At 39.7% G+C, this 16,165-nt stretch overlaps 1 pseudogene; it reads right to left on the bottom strand.

The window, feature by feature from the left end:
• Window positions 1-10,510: 10,510 nt before the first annotated feature.
• On the bottom strand, window positions 10,511-11,007 carry LOC102763098 (annotated as a pseudogene).
• Window positions 11,008-16,165: the final 5,158 nt, after the last annotated feature.

A 16,165-nucleotide genomic window follows, 5' to 3' on the forward strand; every position in this document is an offset into this window, starting at 1 on the left:
CGGCGGGAGGACCTAGGTGCTCGCTGGTGGGACTGGGAGAGGGAAGGATCTGCTCGACCTTGACCACCGAGGTCACTTCCCCAGCTCCGGGATCCGGCCGCACTAGCCACACCCCAGAATCCCCGAGCCCCTTTCTTCCTGCTTCCTTCCCCGCTGGGGCGCTTTGGTGTCCTTGAGACCGGAATGAACTTGGGGCGCAGCTCTTGCAGCGGGGCGCTGCCTCTTTAGCTCCCGCAGCTGCATCCTGTCCCGGCGGCTGCTGCTGGCCCAGGAGCGTGTGATGAGCACAGAGCCGTGGAACAGGTCGTACCGGAGCGGGAAATGGGAAAGCCTGTTGTTTCGTCTCCCGAGGAGCATTCGTTAGGAAATGGGCCTCTCCCGCAATCAGTCAGCGCTGATTCAAACTTACCGGATGCGGGGACGGCGCTGTCTGGGGCTCCCTGAGGGGCTGGGACTGGAAGGGGCCGGTCTCTCCCCTTTCCAGCTCCCTGTGTGGGTGGGGAAACTAGCCCCACGCTGACCGGAGAAGAGTTCTGGCGAGCCCCGCCTTTTCCTCCTCGCTGAGCTATCCCCTCGGAGAGCATTTTCACTCAACCCTGTACTCCTTTATTCACTCCTCCCTCTTACTGTTTAACCGGGTGACATTCATCGATGCTTTGTGGCTGTCTCCGTCTTCTTACCGCTCACTGGCTTATTAATTACCTGACTTTGTAATGTCTGCTCCTACTGCTGGCCAGAAATTGTCCTCCCCAAGGTCACTGAGGACTGAAAAAAGTCTTTTATTCCAATGGCAGGTAGTTAGCGAGTGCTGTATGTGCAGGCACCGCTCTAAGAACTTGTGTTCACTCTTAATCCTCTCAAGGATCCTGTGAGGTGAATGATCAACAAGATCCTCATTTCACGGATGAAGAAACTGAGACAGTAACGCGCCCAAGGGTGCAGGAATATCAGGGGATTCTGGCTCGGGCTGTGGTCCAGCCCTGGGGCTGTTCACCACTGCATACTGTCTCACCTACAGGTCCTTTCTGGGTCCCTGGCTTCCTGAAGTCCTGAGCTGTGTCAGGCATCATTCACCAGACTCTTTCTCAGATCCCTCTTTTCCTTCTTGTGCCGTTCTGTACTAGTTTGGGTTCTTCTACTTTTTAAGATTTCATAAGGACCCCATGCTTGCGACGATGGTGTCCACTCCTGGAAGATAAGAGCCATGGCTGATGTTTGTATTTTAAATGCCTCTCCCAGAGCAAAGCATATTGTCCCAACCCCAAGACACAGGCATAGGGACTCTAGCAATTTGGTCAGGAAATGTGAGAGCATTTCTTTCTCTGTTTCCACAACTGCAAAAGCCTCTAACTTAAAGTGTGATCTGGCAGAGTAACTGCATCCATTCTACAGACAGACTACTCCAAACACACATCTCACTGGTAGGGTCAGTGAGTGTAAAACATCCGTTTGTCCTTGAATGAGAAAAAATGGTGTGTGTCTGACATCTACGGAACCCATAAGCACATCCAGACCCCGTAAGCATCAATAAAGGGACTCACACTCATTATTTGAATGTCTGCTACTTTAAATGTTTCTGTTATTAATAATAATTATAAGTTGTTAAGATAGTCCTAATTTTCTCTTGCTATAAAAATTAACATATTTTCCCATTTTCTTAAATTGTTACCTTTTTGATAATGTGTATGTAATTACTGATCACTCCCTGATTACACCAAACTCACTCTTTGTTAGTCGGGCTGACTTTGCCTGAATGCTGTTAGATGCTGGTGAGATTAAAAAACAAACAAAACTGTTCTGATTGATGAGACAAGGCTTACATTTTGCCTTTTTCATCTCTTTTCTTCCTCTCCCCATCTTAGAGTTGAGAGATAGTATTAGTTATTTTTTATTTGTTGTAACTGCTTTACCATTTTCCGAGGTATCTGCATTTTGCTCAAAGAACTTAATAAAACACCCAAATCAAAAAAAAATTTTTTTTCATAGAACTTTGTCTCTTCTGTTAAACCTCCACTCATCTAGCTTAAGAGTCCATGTTTTCCACGTGTCTTACTCAGTATGAGTGTAGCATCTCTCACTCGGTGCCTATAATATTCCGTTTGGACTTGCCCTGCTTTGTCCCAGAGCATTTCTAGTTGAAATCATTTCTGTCAAGGGCCCCCTCCATTTTCCTAGTCAGCTAGGACCAAACTTCGTGGTCCTATCTCTGAACACCCCTCTCCTGGTCATGAAATCTGTTCAACTTTTCCCCTTGTTTCTTCCTTCTAGCCTTCAGCAATCCCACCCCCTCCCCATCCTTTCTTCACCAGCCTCCCTCCCTCCCATCCTGAAACACTCATTTATCACTTATCACGTGTCATTTTCTATTGTTGGCTATCTTCTTTCATAAATGTTTGATGTCCACAAAAAGATTGTGAACAACTTAGTAAATTACATCTTCAGGCCTTACAACTACTAGTTGGTTGATACGTGTTTGCAGAATATGATCAGTGAATTAAGGGAGCAGAGATAGGTGGGTGTGCTGATGGAGGGAAACTTTGAAATTTTTTAAGCCAGGTTTTACAGGATGTTGAGGAGTTTGCATTGGTAGACATGCAGGCATTGGCAGGCATTGTAGAAGAAGAGAAAAGCCGCTGCCAACTCCAGTCTGTGGACAGAAACCCAGCTATTCTGCTATTCTGGCTAAACATTGCACTTAGAAGTGTAATGAAGTAGGACCATATTGGCAGAGAACAGGAACCCAGTTATCTCGGCTAATAAACATTACACTCAGAAGTGTAACGGAGTAGGACCATATCCGCAGAGAACCATGAATCCTAATCTTATTTTAGCAAAACAAGATATGAAACCACAGTAAGTTACCAAAAAACAAACTCATTTTTATTGAAAAAAAATATAACATATACATAAAAGCACACACAACACAAATGAAGACATTACCACGTCAGATATATTTGGCCATAGAATGACTGTCCTATTCTGGCAGTAGACATGATAGTTGGATGAGTCTGCAGACAGGCCAAATATAAATCTTTTTGCAAAACACCTCTATATAAGGCGACATGGGCCTGGATCAACCCCAAGAGGCACTGTCAGGAAAGAATTGGCTTTGCTTGGGGAGGTTTAAGGAGAAGAGAAAAAAATGCAAGGAGGACCCACAGATTTACTCAGCTGATCCTCTATTTGTGGACAGATATATTAGCAGCAAATTATAAACAACCCAAGTTATAGTACTACTTATCTTTGCAGATATGTCATTGAACAAATTGGGATTTGTTTCCTTATGATAGTGTTCCAGGAGTGGAATTACTTTGTTGACAATTATGGCCATTTTTATGGTTCTTAATACACGTTGTCAGATTTCTAAAAGAAAATTTAAAAACAGAATGGATCTGTTGTGCCTACTTTTCTCTCTCTGAAGAATCAGTAGTTCAATTCAATGTGAACAGTGTTATTAAACCCCTTTTGCATGTTTTCTACTATGTCAGTTTCCTTCAGCTGCTGTAACAAAGCACCACAAACTAGGCAGCTTAAAACAACAGAAATTTATTGTCTCAAAGCTCTGGAAGATAGACGGCTGAAATCAGGGTGTCAACAGTGTTGGTTTCTTCTGAGGGCTTTGAAGGAGAGTCTGTTCCATACCTCTCTCCTAGTTTCTTGGTGACAGTGGCAGTCATTGGCTTATAGATGTTATATTGCAATATCTGACTCAGTCTTCACATAGCATTCTCCCTGTGTGTCTGTCTTCACATGGCCATTATCTTGTAAGGACACAGTTATATTGGATTAAGGTATGAGCTCATCTTAACTAATTACATCTGCAAAGACCCAGTTTCCAAATTATGTCACATTCTGAAGTTCTTGAAGCTGGGATGTCAACATATCTTTCTGGGGATCACAATTCAACCCCTAACAAGGACTATGGTAGGCACTGGGATAAACATAAAAGCAAGTCATCTGTTCTTTTCTATTATTGTTGAATTTATTGGGGTGACATTGGTTAATAAAATTATATAGGTCTCATGTGTACAATTCTAGAGTACATCATCTGTGTATTGTTTTGTGTGTTTACCGTTCCAAGGTAAGTCTCCTGCAATACCATTTATCTCCCCTTTTCCCTCCTCTACCTCTTCTCAACCCCCTTTCTCTCTGGTAATTACCAAACTGTTGTCTGTGTCTGTGAGGTTTTTTCCCCCTTAATCCTTTTGCCTTTTTTACCAACCCCTCCAAACCCACCGCCCCCCCAGCTGTCCGTTTGTTCTATGTATTTATGAGTCTGTTTCTATTTTGTTTGTTAGTTTATTCATTAGATTCCGTATAAAAATGAAATCTATTTTTTTTTTTAGGTAACTTTATACTGTTTTACACAGTGGCTGCACCAGTCTGCATTCCCGCCAACAGTGCATGAGGGTTCACTTTTTTCCACATCCTCGCCAACACTTGTTGTTTGTTGATTTATTGATGATAGCCATTCTGGCAGGTGTGAAATGATACCTCATTGTGGTTTTAATTTGCATTGCTCTGATGATTAGTGACATGGAGCATCTTTTCATATGTCTCTTGGCCATCTGTATGTACTCTTTGAAGAAGTGTTTATTCAGGTCCTTTCCCCATTTTTTAATTGGATTGTTTGTTTTTTTGGTGTTGAGTTTTAGAAGTTCTTTATAAATGTTGGATATTAACCCCTTATCATATGTATCATTGGGGGCGAATATGTTTTCCCATTCAGTGGGTTGTCTTTTCATTTGGTTGATGGTTTCCTTTGCTGTGCAAAACCTTTTTAGTTTGATGTCCCATTTGCTTATTTTTTCTATTGTTTTCCTTGCCTGAGGTGGTATATCAGATAAAATATTGCTATGAGAAATTTCCAAGATTGTACTGCCTATGTTTTCTTCCAGTATTTTTATGGTTTCTAGTCTAACATTAAGTCTTTAATTGATTTTCAGTTTATTCTCGTATATGGTGTAAGAAGATGATTTAGTTTCTTTTTTTTTTTTTTGCACATATCTGTCCAATTTTCCCAACACCGTTTATTGAATAGACTATCTTTACTCCATTGTGTTTTTTGCCTCCTTTGTCAAATATTAATTGACCATAAAGGCGTGGGTTTATTTCTAGACTCTCTATTCTGTTTCATTGATCTATATGTCTGTTTTTATGCCTGTACCATGATATTTTGATGACTGTGGCCTTGTATATTTTGGCATCAGGTAGCATGATTCCTCTAACGTTATTCTTCTTTCTCAAGATTGCTGTAGCTATTCGGGGTCTTTTGTGGTTCCATATAAACTTTTGGGATATTTTTTTCTAGTTCTGTGAAATACACCATTGGCATCTTTGTAGGAATTGTATTGAATCTATAGATTGCTTTGGGTGGTGTGGACATTATAATGATGTTAATTCTTCCAATCCATGAACACGGTATATGCTTCCATTTATTTGTATTTTCTTCAGTTTCTTTCTTCATTGTCTTATCATTTTATGAGAACAGGTCTTTTACATCCTTGGTTAAATTTATTCCTAGGTGTTTTATTTTATTTTTATGCCGTTGTAAATGGGATCTCTTTTTGATAGTTCATTATTGGTGTATAAAAATGTAACTGATTTCTGGATATTTACTTTGTATCCTGCTACTTTACTGAATATCAGTTCTAGCAGTTTTTTTGGTGGAATTTTTAGGGTTCTTTCTATACAGCATCATGTCATCTGCAAATAATGACAGTTTTACTTCTTCCTTTCCAATTTAGATGCCTGTTATTTCTTCTTGTCTGATTGCTGTGGCTAGAACTTCCAGTATTATATTGAATAAGAGTGTTGAAAGCTGACATCCCTGTATTGTGCCTGATCTTAAGGAAAATATTTTTAGTTTTTGCCCATTAAGTATGCTGCTGGCTGTGAGTTTGCCATATATGGCCTTTTTTACGTTCAGGTTCCCTCTAGTCTCAGTTTACTGAGAGTTTTTATAAATGGGTGCTAGATTATCTAATGCTTTTTTTGCATCTATGATCATGTGGTTTTTATCCTTCATTTTGTTTATGTAGTATATCATGGGTATTGATTTGCAGATGTTGTACCAACCTTGCATCCTCAGAATAAATCCCAGATGGTCCTGGAATATGCTCTATTTAATGTATGGCATGATCTGTTTACTGATATTTTGTTGAGGACTTTAGCATCAATGTTCATCAGGGATTTTGGTCTGTAATTTTCTTTCTTTGTAGTGTCTTTGTCTGGTTTTAGAATTAGGATAATGCTGGCCTTGTAAAATGAGCTTGGGAGTCTTTCCTTCTCTTGAATTTTTGGAATGGTTTGATAAGGATAGGTGTTAGTTCTTCTTTGAATGTTTAGTTAAATTCATGTGTGAAACCATTCAGTCTAGGATGTTGATCTGAGTTTTTAAAAATTACTGCTTGAATTTCATTAGCTGTAACCTGTCTATTCAGATTTTCTGATTCTTCTTGATTAAGTTTTATAAGATTGTATGTTTTTAAGAATTTATCCATTTCATCCAGATTGTCCATTTGTCATTTTTTCTTGATGAGTCTGGTTAAAGTTTTGTCAATCTTGTTAATCTTTAAAAGAACAAGCTCTTGGTTTCATTGATCTTTTATATTATACTAGTAGCCTGGGGCACATATTTGTGCACATTGAAAATAAATTAATTAGAAGAAATATTTTAATATCACTATTTTCCCTTTATAATAGAAGTGTCAACCAAATTCACGATCGACAATGACAGATCGAAAGACACGTGTGCGATTGGCGCTAGCGAGAGCTTTATATGTACTGTGCATGTGCAAGTCAATTTGACTATATTCTGTGCAGTGAGAAAACCTGAAGTCATTTTCAAGGTCCACCATTTCTTCTTTTCAATTGGGTCAAGTTTCTAAACTTTCTAAATCTCCATTTTCCGGCTAATGAAAAGAAAATAGAATTCTACCGAGTCTCCTATCTACCTACTCTAGGACTTCTGTGTCCCATAGATTTGGGGTTATTGTGTTCTCATTTTCATGTGTTTCAAGGTATTATTTATTTCTTCCTAGATCTTATTGTTAATTATCCCTATTTAGTAACATATTATTCAGCCTCCATATCTTTGTGTGTTTTTCAGTTATTTTCTTGTAATTAATTTCTAATTTCATATCATTATGGTCAGAAAAGATGCTTGATATGATTTCAATCTTCTTAAATTCATTGATACTTGTTTTATGCCCTAACATATGGTTTATCTTAGAAAATGTACCATATACACTTGAGAAAAGAATTTATATTCTGCTGCTTTGGGGTAAAATGCTATGAAGGTATCAATTAAGTCCATCCCTAGTGTGTCATTTAGGGTTGCTGTTTCCTTTTTGATTTTCTGTCTGGAAGATCTATATTTTGATGTCAATGGGGTATTAAAATTCCCTACTTGTGATTGTATTACTGTTAATCTCGCCCTTTATGTCCATCAAGATTTGGAAAGCCCTCTATTCTTAAATAACTACTAGTTGAAGTTAAAGAAATAAAACCTTTCCTAATTTAATTGTCTATTCTCCTTGGTGTGCTACATGTACAAACATCAGTTTTAGGATATGGAGGAATGTTATTTACCAAACGAATAATTTTGGAACATTTGTAAATATGGTAGCATATAAATTGGGAGATAACCTTGAATTTCAATAATACACATCATATAATATGGAAAGAAGCATGCCATAATCATATTCTTAGAGAAATAAGTTACTATATAATTTATGACTGCTGTGTTAAAGAAAAGTCCTTATCCATCTGGATAACCAGCCACACCAGCCATGTACACCAGCAGCCCAACATCTTTGTCCCCTTAACTATAAGGCAATAAAGCCAAATTAGCGAGTTTCGGAAATGCATATTAAAAATTATTGAGTGTCAGCTTTTTGTAAGACTAGATGCTAAAGCCTGTTCTGGTCTGTGTGGATTCGAGGGAGGTTAGCAGTAACAGTACAGTGTGATAAACAGTGATTAACCCAGGTGGTCTTGAGAAAGCCAAGCAGAGTAAGGCAGACAAAGTTGTCCTCCTGAGGAAAAAGAAGGAAGATTAGAAGTTAGGGCAGCAGAGAAATGGGGTGAGGGCAGAAAATCAAATTCAGGCAGAGAGAATGCAGATGTGACCAGAGAATTGCAAGTACCGTAAAATCACTGCAGAAGAGGGTGTGAGAGGAGGTTGCTTAGATAGGCATGGGCTGGGGTACAGAGAGCCTGGTTTCTAACTAACGTTTTTTGGATTTTATTCAAAAGTTAATTGGGAGCCATTAGAGACCTATAAGAAGGGGAGGGACCTGTTAAGATTTGTATTTTAAAAGCACCCTTCTGGCATTTGCATCGTCACCTCTCTGAAACCGCTCCTCCTCCCAGAGGAGGCTCTCAGTTCTCTATCTGATCTGGAAAGGACAGCTACCTTCATTGTTTACATCCGACATCTCGATTATGCTCAGTTTGCACAACAATTTTGGAATAGAAAATAAACTGCATGGACGTCCTCCATGCCACATGTTTATAGACTACTCATGCCTGCATTGAAGATTTAAAATCTTTGTTGAAGTGAAAAGTTCTGGCACCTTTTAAAGATCAGGAATAGTTGCAGGAAGGCACTACAGGCATTTTCTCAGGAATCCTCTGAAGCCAGCAAGGTGTGCATCATAATCCTCATAATACACACGGGTGCAGAAAAGTGGATAAAGGTGCTCAGATGACAAAAGCACAAAGAGTGAGCAACTTTTTTTACTTTTCTGCACCCATGTATCCTATGAGCATTAGGGTCAGATGTATGCAGCCAGGATTGGAACCCGGGTATAATTAAAGTGTTTACGCTCTTCTCACTCTGCATACTAACTCTGTGGGTTGATGTTGTAGAAGGTATGAGACACTAGGGCTCAGATATCATTCAATAGTTTTGTGTGGGCATAAGGACACAATTATAAACCCGACTTAGACATTTTAGCGTCCGTAAATGTGAGCACTTCTAAGGGTTTGATAGTGGTCTCTTATCTGAATACAGCCCCTCCTTATTCCATTCTGTCCCACATTTCCAGATTTTGTCTTAATAGCACACTTGTGATTTATTTGTTTGTTTATTAAATAGCACAACAAGGATAGAACAAAAATAAAAGGTGTTTGTATTTTGGGATAACGTATCCTAATTCTGTCCCGGGGCCTCTCTGCTCACTCCCTTTTGTACCTGTCTTTTTCCTGCCTTCTCTAAACAGTCAGTGTTGTGTTGGATCCTGCAGGCCAAAAACATTTGTCTTAGAAGCGAACCAGTAAACAAACTAATGCTGACCTCACATTTTAATCCCTGTGCTGTTCATCATCAGTTAGCTAGAAGGCACAGGCTTACGCCCTCAGCCTCTTTGGAATTCTAACGCGGTGTGACTTTAACGTGAAGAAAGGAAGGAGGTAGAAATAACATTCTTAGGAACCCAGAGTCCAATGACTGATTCTTCAGTAGCTTAAGGTGAGTTTCTGAGTAAATGTAGCATGGCATTTAAAAAATAAAGGATCACTATTCACTGTTCACAGGGAAAACATGGGTAGTAAATATAATATTTAACAATAGTTAATAAAAATATATCTTACGTTGAATATATGCACTTGTACGCACTTGTCATTTCTCCAGATAAAAGACAGTTGAATGTTGACAATTGCATATGGTTCATCCTAATACAAAGACAATCCTCTTGATATCTAACCAGTTGGCCCGTGAGCCTATGCGCTTCATTTCCCCATAAAGCAGACTGTGTGCTGCCCTGGCTGCTAGTGGCCTGTTCCCTGTTCCAACAACAATAGTCTGTTGTACTTATTGCAAACCTGTTGGTGCCAGTTACACTTGTCATTGTGATTAGATAAATTAAATCAGTGTGTAAATCTATGAAACATAAATGCAATGAGGAAGATTCCATAAAAGTTAGTGACTAAAAGAGTAGGCAGGAAAACAAAGATTGAAAGAAAATTATAAAACTTGGAAGGCAATATCCCAACCTTGCTTTACAAGTTTGTTTTGTTTTGTTTTTTAGTTCTTCATTCACTTAGAAAATTAAAACTAGAAATTATAGAAAATAAATTCTGAGTATGGTTTATATAAGAAAAATATTGGGGAGGTATTCCTCTACAAGGAAAACTTGAAACTGCTTTAGAAAATTGGGGACTTAATGCATATTTATGTGTCTTAAGATTAAGTCAGTGTTTATGGTTTGTACTCGTTTTCTGATTCTTTACTGTAAACAGTATTCTTGACTAACTGATCAGAACCAGTCAAAATTACTGCTGCTGTTTGTCTAACTATAATAGTTTATGCCATAGCATAGTAAGTAGTCAGAACCTTTGCTTCTGCAGTTATTCTAAGGACACACATTAATAAAGACAAAGTGAAATTTTTCACTGGGAATGTAAAAAGCAGAGCACATGGAGATTTCTTTTTCTTTGCTACGCACACTATGCTAATGATCTCATGCTTATTGTTTAAGTTAGGCTTTTAGCATCCAAACAACAATTTTTTTCTAGTTAAACAATGATTTTATTGCTCGAGTGCATAGATATTTTATGCAACCAGTGCAGAGGCTGTGGATGACTCGTATTTCTAATTGAGGGGCAGGACTCGTTTGGTCTTAAAATATCGAGCCAATTGGTGAATACGGCCCTCAATCAGAATCAGATGGAATTTAGCATCCTTATCCTTTCTGTTCCTTTCAAGATGCTTTTGAACTGCAGCAGCTTTCACCATTAAATGGTAGGGATCCTGAGGAAGGTCAGGAGCAAGCCCTTTGGACTTAAGAATTCTCAGGATCTTACTGCCCGTCACAGGATCACACCGATTTGTGAGGGAGTCGGGCCCTTGTTGGCCAGCTTGTAGATCTGCTCCTTCACGTCGTCAGACGTCAATGTCAGCCAGGTGGGGACGCTGCGGCGGTAGGGCAGAGCCGACTGGGACAGGCCCTTCCCGGGAGCGTGCATGCGACCCATGATGGCGGCGGACTGGCAGTGGAAAAGAGCCACACAACATTTTATTTCAATAATATGAACCAATATGTAGAACCTAGAGCTGGTTCCTACCTCCCTTAAATGACTTCCATAATAATTGAAAGCAAAAATACATAGTATAGCATTAGCTAGTGTATTAAACTTGATAATTTCTTAGTCATGTTAAGCCGACAGGTTGAATTGGGCAAGATAAAACTTATTCTAGATTCAAACTAATTAAAGAGGTATCGTAGTTCTTTTTAAAGCTTTATAAGTTAATGATAAAAGGCTGAACTGATTTAAAAAACAGACAGAACTGATAAAATGAGAAAAATAAAAGTACATTTTATTATAATAATAGAATTATTTTGCTATCTGCTAGGCATTTTGCTAATTTCTACATATGCTTTATATCATTTATTCTTCACAGCTATTGTTTCCATTTTATAAACAAAAAAATTGATGCATATAGAAGTAAGTAATTTTCCCAAAGTCATGTGGTTAGTAGGTAACAGCACTGGGAACCAGACTCAGTTTAATCTGAATTCCAGTGCTAATATGCCCATGTTTTTACCACTTTACCATGCAGTAATTCAACCCGAATTTCTAATATTGGATTGTGGTTTTTTTGTAAGCCATTTATTTGAGAAGTGATCCTAGAGAGTGGCAGCAGAGAAAGGGAAGGGAGGCAGCTGGTACCAGAGATATTAATGAAAATGCTACTGCTATCCCTGTGGATAACTGGGCTTCACTCCCACGGCAACATGTCTCGGAGTTCTCCCACCTAAGCGGTGAAGAAGTGAAACCTTTTCTAGGCTATGAGTGTGTAGAAAATGTTTTCTAAAGGTAGGTCTTACGTTTATTAATAACTAGAGGCCCAGTGCACGAATTTGTGCATGGGTGGGGTTCCTTGGGGTGGCCTGTGGAGATCAGGTTGCAGTTCACGCCCACAACCTTACAGCCCCACAGCCCCGCCTGGCACCCCACCTTGGCCTGGTGCTGCCCCCTCACCTGCTCCACCATCCTGCCTGTGGGGTCATTGGTCGGAGCCAGGCCCCCCACTAGCTCCCTCAGCACCTGTGAGCTGGGCAGTGGCCCCAACCCACACTGCCGCCCCTGGTCACTGTCTCTGGGTTATCGGGCCACTGCTCACACACGCCTTGACCTGGTGCCGCCCGCTCACCTGCTCCACCATCCCACCGCAGTCCTGCTCTCGTCGGAGCCCATCGGGGCTGGCAGCGCCTCGTCATTGACACCTGCCATGTTCCGCGCCACCTCCTGGTGGACAGTGCACGTCATAGCGAGCAGTCGAAATCCACGGGGACAAATTGCATATTAGGCTTTTATTATCTAGGATAACCAATACCTATTTAGTAGTTAACAATTTATAAAATTCCATGCATTATCTCTTTTAATATCCTTCATTTTCCTCATAGTCTCTTTAAATTAAATTTATTGGGTGACGTTGGTTAATAACGTATGTTTCAAGTGTACCATTCTATAATACATCATCTGTATATTGCATTTTGTGTTCGCCACTCCAAGTTTGGTCTACCTCCATAACCATATATTTGATCTCCTTTACCCTTTTCATCCTCCCCTCACACCCCTTCCCCTCTGGTAATCACCCTCTACTGTCTGTGTCTATGAGTTTGTTTGTTTGTTTGTTTGTTAAAGACATGTTAGAAGTGTTTGTAGCTGGAAAGGACCTTAGAGGTCATTTGTGCCCACCTTCTCTGTTACATTGTTGAAACTGAAACCCAGCAAGGCCAAGTCATTTGGCCAAGGTCACAAGCCTGTTGAGTATGCTGGGAGCAGAAGCAAGTTCAGGTTAGAGGTCAAGAGCTTTTCTAACTTACTAATTACTTTCTCTTTGTTAGCCTTAACTCTGAATGTGCTTTACTACTGAATTTTTGCCCCATCCCCATCCTTGTCTATGCTAATTTCCCATCCTCATCCTTGTCTATGCTAATTGTGTCCTTAGAGCATGGATAAAGTCTACATAGTTGGTTCATGTCAACATTATCAGCCTAATTCCAACATTAACCTTAAAGGCTAATCCTTTTCATACATATAATAAATGTAACACCATTAATTACTCCTTACACTTTACTACAGATTTTGAATGGGGCAAGGATTATGCTTCCCCCTGTTACAGGTGAGAAAACCGAAGTCCAGAGCAATGCAATGATGTACCTAGTCCTGAGGCCCATGGGTTATAAAAGCTAACCCTGAACAATGACAGAGTGTAAAACAAGAATACATTATCTTAGCAAAGATGACTAAACCATCCAGCCAAGTCATGCTGTCTCATCTAACAACCTTTTCTATTCTCATTTTCTGCTCTTAGCCAAAATTCATCCCCTTGGGGTGACTGCCTGATAATCTCTGGAAGTAGTGGGGCTAGGGAGGGGTCAGGTCAATGGAGAGTTAGTGCCCACTGCTTTGCTAGGCACCCCCTAGTCAGCCCCCAGTTTGGTCGTCACATTTCATCAGTAGACAGAGCAGGGATGGACTGTTAGCTCTCTCCTTCTTAACAGGCAAATACGTGCTGCTGCTACTGCTACTGTTTCTACACCTTGGCTTTCTTTGCTTTTATATGTCATGAAAAAATTTTGCATTCATCATCTCAGTTTTTGCAGCCTTTGGTGATATGTGCTCTGAACTCAATTCTAAAGACCAAAACTCTGAGACTCCAAGAGATTTAAGTGATTTTTGCCAAGGTCACCTGAGTGGTGAGTGGCAGACCTAGATCTGGAATGTAGATATTCTGACTATATTCAACCTGCCACTTACTACATGTGGCCTCAGAGTCTGCTTCCTTATCTTGAAAAAATAAAAAAAGCATGGTCTGGCTGGTGTGTCTCAGTGTTTGAGCATCGACCCATGAGCCAGGTGGTCACTGTTCTATTCCCAGTCAGGGCACATGCCTAAGTTGCGGGCTCGACCCCCAGTGGGGGACGTGCAGGAGGCAGCTGATCAATGATTCTCTCTCATCATTGATGTTTCTAACTTTCTCTCTCTCTCCCTTCATCTCTTTGAAATCAATAAAAACATTAAAAAAATAAATAAATTAGCTCTAGCTGGTTTGGCTCAGTAGATAGAGCATCAGCCTTCAGACCAAAGGGACCTGGTTTCAATTCCAGTTAAGGGCAGGGGCACAGGCAGGAGGCAACCAATTGATGTGTTTCTCTCACATTGATGTTTCTCTCTGTCTTTCCCTCTCTCTTTCATTCTCTCTAAAAGATCAGTGGAAAAATATCCTTGGGTGAGTATTAGCAAAACAAAACAAACAAAAATTTTTAAAAAGCACGGAGGAGGACAGATAATATGCTTATAAAATAGGACAACTGCAAAGTCTGCATGTGATAGTACATTATTCACATTGCACTTTTTTGAGAAATGCTCACAATAAACATATTAAGATCTAAGCATAGAAGGGGAAAATCTAGGTAATGTAGTTGTGATAAACGAATCACTAAAATTTAATTATTAGCTGGGAGCTCATATTGAAAAAGTAAGAGAATGTTTCCACCACTCTTTTTTTTATAATATATTTTATTGATTTTTTACAGAGAGGAAGGGAGAGGGATAGAGAGTTAGAAACATCGATCAGCCGCCTCCTGCACACTCCCCACTGGAGATGTGCCCACAACAAAGGTACATGCCCTTGACTGGAATCGAACCTGGGACTCTTGAGTCCTCAGGCCGACATTCTATCCACTGAGCCAAACCGGCCAGGGCTCCACCACTCTTAATGGTTTGGTTTTTAACCATCATACATAAATTTGTAAGGTAGTACTTTTTTCCCCTAGAAATGATTTTTAAAAGGGATTTATCAAGTGGGTTCTTATTAAGAGGATCTTGAATTACTTCATGTGTGATATTTTGGATACCAGTTTTGCTAAAGATGCAAAGATACTTTAAAAATTAACATTGGTTCTTGATAACTCATTTATTATGGACATTAATGAAGGTAAACTCTTTGAAAGCATTTCTCCAAAGGCCCCAGGACGAGGCTAATAAAGTGTAGGTTCTCATAATGGTATACAATAACAACTCACATAAGGTGGAGCAGGGCTTCTGTAACCCAAGCTTGGTCTCTAGGTGGACTTTGGAAGGTTCATAAAACTCTCCAAAACATCAAATTTGCCTATAGCACCATAGTCTCAAAGGTTAAAAACTATTTATTTAGGAAATTCATGAAGTAATTTATGTGACGTGCTTAATAAAATTTACTATATGCATAAAAAGGATTAGCCTTCAATGTTAAGTTGGGATTAGGCTGATAATGTTGACATGAACCAACTATGTCGACTTTATGCTATAAGGACAGAGTTAGCACAGATAGTTGAACCTTAGAAAAGAGACATCTACCACATCTTTGGTAGTTTCCATGTCTGTTGTCCTCGTTTCTAGGAATAAAGATTTCTCATTTTTAAATGTTAGATAAATATTCACTTATTTATGAAATAAACATTGGCTATAGACACTGGAGATGTAAAAATCTAGACATCATCTCCTCTCCTCATTTCTTTCTCTACCGGTATATCATGCCCACATCCAAATTAGCAGCAGTCTTGTCAGCTATGTCCACAAAATGTATCAATAAACTCCCAATCCTACTGTCTCCCTGCAATCAATTCTCTATTGAGCAACGATATTAATTTTTAAAAACATAAGCTAGATTATGTCATTGCTTTGCTTAAAAGCCTCTGATGAGAGGTTCGGCTTGCAAGATGTAAAGAGTCCTAGAGCTGGACGGTGGTGATGATTGCACAACGATATGACTGTATTTAACACCACTTAAAAATGGTGAAGATGCTAACTTTCATGCTATGTGTATTTTACATAATTTAAAAAAGGAAAATAGTCATACTAAAATAAAATAAAAAGAGACTCTGATGGCTTCCTGTTGCACCTAGAAAAAAACCCTGGCTCTAATTTAAGCCTCAAGGCCCTGCCTGGGTCTATATCCCCCCTCATCTAAAAGACACTTGGAGAAGTGGGTCTCCAGGTCATCCAGCATAACTGTCCTTCTTGTGCCCTGCGCCCTGCTCCTCTGATGTACAGTTCGTTCCTGCCTCCAGACCTGTGCCCTTCCCGTTATCTCCTCCAGGATCACTTACGCCTCATATCTTCTCAAGTGTTCTAGATCTTTCCCACTATTCTTTCGTTGCAGTCCTCT

The sequence above is a fragment of the Myotis davidii genome, unplaced genomic scaffold, assembly GCF_000327345.1.
Source record: "Myotis davidii unplaced genomic scaffold, ASM32734v1 scaffold135, whole genome shotgun sequence".
NCBI classification, from domain to species: domain Eukaryota; kingdom Metazoa; phylum Chordata; class Mammalia; order Chiroptera; family Vespertilionidae; genus Myotis; species Myotis davidii.